The sequence below is a fragment of the Arachis hypogaea genome, chromosome 14 (genome assembly GCF_003086295.3).
Source record: "Arachis hypogaea cultivar Tifrunner chromosome 14, arahy.Tifrunner.gnm2.J5K5, whole genome shotgun sequence".
NCBI lineage: Eukaryota > Viridiplantae > Streptophyta > Magnoliopsida > Fabales > Fabaceae > Arachis > Arachis hypogaea.
In genome coordinates, this window is record NC_092049.1 from 68,607,542 (window position 1) to 68,613,705 (window position 6,164).

General features: G+C 39.3%; 1 non-coding gene across 1 annotated transcript; it reads left to right on the forward strand.

Moving 5' to 3' along the window:
- Nucleotides 1-4,674: 4,674 nt before the first annotated feature.
- LOC112745271 (small nucleolar RNA R71) lies at nucleotides 4,675-4,782 on the forward strand. The gene has a single exon (XR_003173208.1). It is a non-coding gene; the product is annotated as a small nucleolar RNA R71 (small nucleolar RNA).
- The last annotated feature ends 1,382 nt before the right edge of the window (nucleotides 4,783-6,164 follow it).

Consider the following 6,164-nt stretch of genomic DNA (forward strand, 5'->3'; position numbering starts at 1 on the left):
GCCATCAAATCTTGGGAAAAGTATGGACTATTATATATTGCTGGAAAGCCCAGGATGTCTACTTTCCAACGCCAATTGGGCTTCTGTAGCTCCAGAAAATCTACTTCGAGTGCAGGGAGGTCAGAATCCAATAGCATCTGTAGTCCTTTTTAAGCCTCTGAATCAGATTTTTGCTCAGGTCCCTCAATTTCAGCCAGAAAATACCTGAAATCACAGAAAAACACACAAACTCATAGTAAAGTCCAGAAATGTGATTTTTAAATAAAAACTAATAAAAACATAATAAAAACTAACTAAAACATACTAAAAACAATGTCAAAAAGCGTATAAATTATCTGCTCATCACAACACCAAACTTAAATTGTTGCTTGTCCCCAAGCAACTGAAAATCATATAGGATAAAAAGAATAGAATGTACAATGAATTCCAAAAACATCTATGAAGATCAGTATTAATTAGATGAGCGGGGCTTTTAGCTTTTTGCTTCTGAACAGTTTTGGCATCTCACTTTATCCCTTGAAGTTCAGAATGATTGGCATCTATAGGAACTCAGAATCCAGATAGTGTTATTGATTCTCCTAGTTAAGTATGTTGATTCTTGAACACAGCTACTTTATGAGTCTTGGCCGTGACCCTAAGCATTTTGTTTTCCAGTATTACCACCGGATACATAAATGCCACAGACACATGACTGGGTGAACCTTTTCAGATTGTGACTCAGCTTTGCTAAAGTCCCCAGTGAGAGGTGTCCAGGGCTCTTAAGCACACTGTTTTTGCTTTGGACCACGACTTTAACCGCTCAGTCTCAAGTTTTCACTTGACACCTTCACGCCACAAGCGCATGGTTAGGGACAGCTTGGTTTAGCCGCTTAGGCCAGGATTTTATTCCTATGGGCCCTCCTATCCACTGATGCTCAAAGCCTTGGATCCTTTTTATTTTACCCTTGCCTTTTGGTTTAAAGGGTTATTGGCTTTTTCTGCTTGCTTTTTTTCTTTTTCTCTTTTTTTTTGTTTGCATATATCCTTTTTTCTGCAAGCTTTTCACTGCTTTTTCTTGCTTTAAGAATCAATTTTATGATTTTTCAGATTATCAAATAACATTTCTCCTTTTCCATCATTCTTTCAAGAGCCAACAACTTTAACATTCATGAATCAACAATATCAAAAATATGCACTGTTCAAGCATTCATTCAGAAAGACAAAAGTATTGCCACCACATCAAAATAATTAAACTGTTTTAAAATTCGAAATTCATGCACTTCTTTTTTCTTTTTCAATTAAAAACATTTTTCATTTAAGAAAAGTGATGGAGTCATTTTCATAGCTTTAAGGCATAGACACTCAGACACTAATGATCATGTAATAAAGACACAAATATAAATAAACATAAGCATAATTTTCGAAAAACAGAAAATAAAGAACAAGGAAATTAAAGAACGGGTCCACCTTAGTGAAGGTGGCTTGTTCTTCCTCTTGAAGATCTAATGGAGTGCTTGAGCTCCTCAATGTCTCTTCCTTGCCTTTGTTGCTCCTCTCTCATGGTTCTTTGGTCTTCTTTAATTTCATGGAGGAGGATGGAATGCTCTTGGTGCTCCACCTTTAGTTGTCCCATGTTGGAACTTAATTCTCCTAGGGAAGTGTTGATTTGCTCCCAATAGTTTTGTGGAGGAAAATGTATCCCTTGAGGCATCTCAGGGATTTCATGATGAGGAATTTCCTCTTGCTCATGGTGAGGTTCTCTTATTTGCTCCATCCTTTTCTTAGTGATGGGCTTATCCTCGTCGATGAGGATGTCTTCCTCTATGTCAATTCTTTGGGTCCGGATTCACACTTTGATCATGGTTGTTGGTGATCCATGCATTGGCATAGAACTCTTGAACCATTAAGATTCCGACTTGTTGAATGGGGTTGGTGAGAACTTCCCAACCTCTTCTTCGAATCTCATGTCGGATCTCCGGATATTTACCCTTTTTGAGTTTGAAAGGGACCTCGGGGATCACCTTTTTCTTGGCTACAACTTCATAGAAGTGGTCTTGGTGCACCCTTGAGATGAATCTCTCCATCTCCCATGAATCGGAGGTGGAAGCTTTTGCCTTCCCTTTCCTCTTTCTAGAGGTTTCTCCGGCCTTAGGTGCCATAAATGGTTATGGAAAAATAAAAAGCAACGCTTTTACCACACCAAACTTAGAAGGTTTGCTCGCCCTCGAGCAAAAGAAGAAAGAAGAGAGTAGAAGAAGAAGAAATAGAGGAGATGGAGGGGGCTTAATGTTTCTGCCAAGGGGGAGAAGTAGTGTGTATGTTGTGTGAAAATGAAAGAGTGAAGATGGGTTTATATAGTAGTGGAGAGGGGGTATGGTTCGGCCATTATGGGTGGGTTTGGGTGGAAAAGTGGTTTGAATTTGAATGGTGAGGTAGGTGGGGTTTTATGAAGGATGGATGTGAGTGGTGAAGAGAATGGTGGGATTTGATAGGTGAGGGGTTTGTTTTAGGGAAGAGGTATTGAGGTGATTGGTGAATGGGTGAAGAAGAGAGAGAGAGGTGGGGTGGGTGGGGATCCTGTGGGGTCCACAGATCCTGAGGTGTCAAGAATTTCTCATTCCGGCACCAAGTGGCGTGTAAAACACCCTTTTCTGCCAATCCTGGCGTTAAACGCCAAGTTGCTTCCCATTTCTGGCGTTTAACGCCAGCTTCTTGCCCTTTTCTGGCGTTAAACGCTAGTTTGGTGCCCATTTCTGGCGTTAAACGCCCAGAATGGTGCCATACTGGGCGTTTAACGCCCATTCTGCTACCCTTACTGGCGTTTAAACGCCAGTAAGCTTCTCTTCCAAGGTGTTCTATTTTTCATTTTGTTTTTCAGTCTGGTTTTGCTTTCTCAATTGTTTTTGTGACTTCACATGATCATCAACCTATAGAAAACATAAAATAACAATGGAGAATAAATAAAATTGGGTTGCCTCCCAACAAGCGCTTCTTTAATGTCAGTAGCTTGATAGTGGGCTCTCATGGAGCCTCAAAGATACTCAGAGCATGATGATGGCCTCTCAACACCAAACTTAGAGTTTGGTTGTGGCCTCCCAACACCAAACTTAGAGTTTGAATGTGGGGATTTTGTTTGACTCTGTATTGAGAGAAGCTTTTCATGCTTCCTCTCCATGGTTACAGAGGGAGATCCTTGAGCCTTAAACACAAGGAAGTCCTCATTCACTTGAAGGACTAATTTTCCTCTGTCAACATCAATCACAGCTTTTGCTGTGGCTAGGAAGGGTCTGCCAAGGATGATGGATTCATCCATACACTTCCCAATCTCTAAGATTATGAAATCAGCAGAGTTGTAATGGTCTTCAACCTTTACCAAGACATCCTCTACAAGTCCATAAGCCTGTTTCCTTGAATTGTCTGCCATCTCTAATGAGATTCTTGCAGCTTGCACCTCAAAAATTCCTAGTTTCTCCATTACAGAGAGAGGCATGAGGTTTATGCTTGACCCTAGGTCACACAGAGCCTTTTCAAGGGTCATGGTGCCTATGGTGCAAGGTATTGAGAACTTTCCAGGATCTTGTCTCTTTTGAGGTAATCTCTACCTAGTCAAGTCATCCAGTTCTTTGGTGAGCAAGGGGGTTCATCCTCCCAAGTCTTATTACCAAATAACTTGGCATTTAGTTTCATGATTGCTACAAGGTACTTAGCAACTTGCTCTTCAGTAACATCTTCATCCTCTTCTAAGGAAGAATACTCATCAGAGCTCATGAATGGCAGAAGTAAATTCAATGGAATCTGTGTGGTCTCAGTGTGAGCCTCAGATTCCCATGGTTCCTCATGAGGGAACTCCTTGGAGGCCAGTGGACGTCCAGTAAGATCTTCCTTAATAGAGATCACTGCCTCTTCCTCCTCTCCAGATTCGGCCATGTGGGTCATGTTGATGGCCTTGCACTCTCCTTTTGGATTCTCTTTTGTATTGCTTGGAAGAGTACTAGGAGGGAGTTCAGTAACTTTCTTACTCAGCTGACCTACTTGTGCCTCCAAATTTCTAATGGAGGACCTTGTTTCAGTCATGAAACTTTGGGTGGTTTTAATTAGATCAGAGACTACAGTTGCTAAGTCAGAGTGGCTCTACTTAGAATTTTCTGTCTGTTGCTGAGAAGATAATGGAAAAGGCTTGCTATTGCTAAACTTGTTTCTTCTACCATTATTGTTATTGAAGCCTTATTGAGGCCTCTGTTGGTCCTTCCATGAGAGATTTGGATGATTTCTCCATGAAGGATTGTAAGTGTTTCCATAGGAATCTTCCATGTAATTCATCTCTTCCATTGTTGGGTTCTCAGGATCATAAGCTTCTTCTTCAAATGAAGCTTCTTTGGTACTGCCTATTGCTGCTTGCATTCCAGACAGACTCTGAGAAATCATATTGACTTGTTGAGTCAATATTTTGTTCTGAGCCAGTATGGCATTCAGAGTATCAATCTCAAGAACTCCTTTCTTTTGATTTGTCCCAGTATTCACAGGATTCCTTTCAGAGGTGTACATGAATTGGTTATTTGCAACCATTTCAATGAGTTCCTGAGCTTCTGCAGGCGTCTTCTTCAGATGAAGAGATCCTCCAGTAGAGCTGTCCAATAACATTTTGGACAGTTCAGACAGACCATCATAGAAGATACCTATGATGCTCCATTCTGAAAGCATGTTAGAAGGACACCTTCTGATCAATTGCTTGTATCTTTCCCAAGCTTCATAGAGGGATTCACCTTCCTTCTGTTTGAAGGTTTGGACTTCCACTCTAAGCTTGCTCAATTTTTGAGGTGGAAAAAACTTTGCCAAGAAGGCATTGACTAGCTTTTTCCAAGAGTTCAGGCTTTCTTTAGGTTGTGAATCCAACCATGTTCTAGCTCTGTCTCTTACAGCAAAGGGAAAAAGCATAAGCTTGTAGACCTCGGGATCAACCCCATTAGTCTTGACAGTGCCACAGATTTGCAAGAATTCAGCTAAGAACTGATAAGGATCTTCCAATGGAAGTCCATGAAACTTGCAATTCTGTTGCATTAGAGAAACTAATTGAGGCTTAAGCTCAAAATTGTTTGCTCCAATGGCAGGGATAGAGATGCTTCTCCCATAGAAGTCAGGAGTAGGTGCAGTAAAGTCACCAAGCACCTTCCTTGCATTGTTGGTGTTTTCGGCTGCCATGGCTTCTTCTTGTTTGAAAAGCTCTGTTAGGTCCTCTACAGAGAGTTGTACTTTAGCTTCTCTCAGCTTTCTCTTCAAGGTCCTTTTGGGTTCAGGATCAGCCTCAACCAGAATATCTTTGTCCTTACTCCTACTCATATGAAAGAAAGAAGAAGAAAGTATGGAATCCTCTATGTCACAGTATAGAGATTCCTTGAGGTGTCAGAGAAAAAGAAAAATAGAAGGAGGAGGTAGAAAGAGAAGAATTCGAACTTATCAAGAGGGATAGAGTTCGAATTGTTGATAGTGGAGGAGTGTTAGTCCTTAAATAGAAGGATGTGAGAAGAGGGGAAGAATTTTTGAAATTGAAGTAAAAGATTTTGAAATAATTAAAAGAAATTTTGAAAATTTGGTAAAGGTTTTTCGAAAATTAAGATTGGGAAAGAAATTCAGTGATTTTTGAAAAAGATTTTGAAATTAGAAATCAAAAAGATATGATTGAAACTTAATTTTGAAAAAGATGTGATTAAAAAGATATGATTGAGAAGATATGATTGAAAATCAAATTAAAAAGAGAAAGTTTTAAAATTAAAGTTGATTACTTGACTAACAAGAAATTAGAAGATATGATTCTAGAATTAAAACTTTTGATCCTTTCTTAATAGGCAAGTAACAACTAGAAAATTTTGAATTAAATTATTAATTGTAGCAAGGATTTTCGAAAATAGTAATAAATAAAAAAAATTGAAAAGAAATTGATTTTGAAAAGATATGATTGAAAAGATATGATTTGAAAAAGATTTGATTTTGAAAAATTATGAAGATTTGAAAAAGATTTTAATTAAAAACAAAATCTTCCCTCTAGTGTCATGCTGGCATTAAACGCCCAGAATGGTATCCATTCTGGCATTTAACGCCCAAAATGCTACCTTTTTGGGCGTTAAACGCCCAGCCAGGTACCCCGGCTGGCGTTTAAACGCCAGTTTTCCTTCTTCACTGGGCATTTT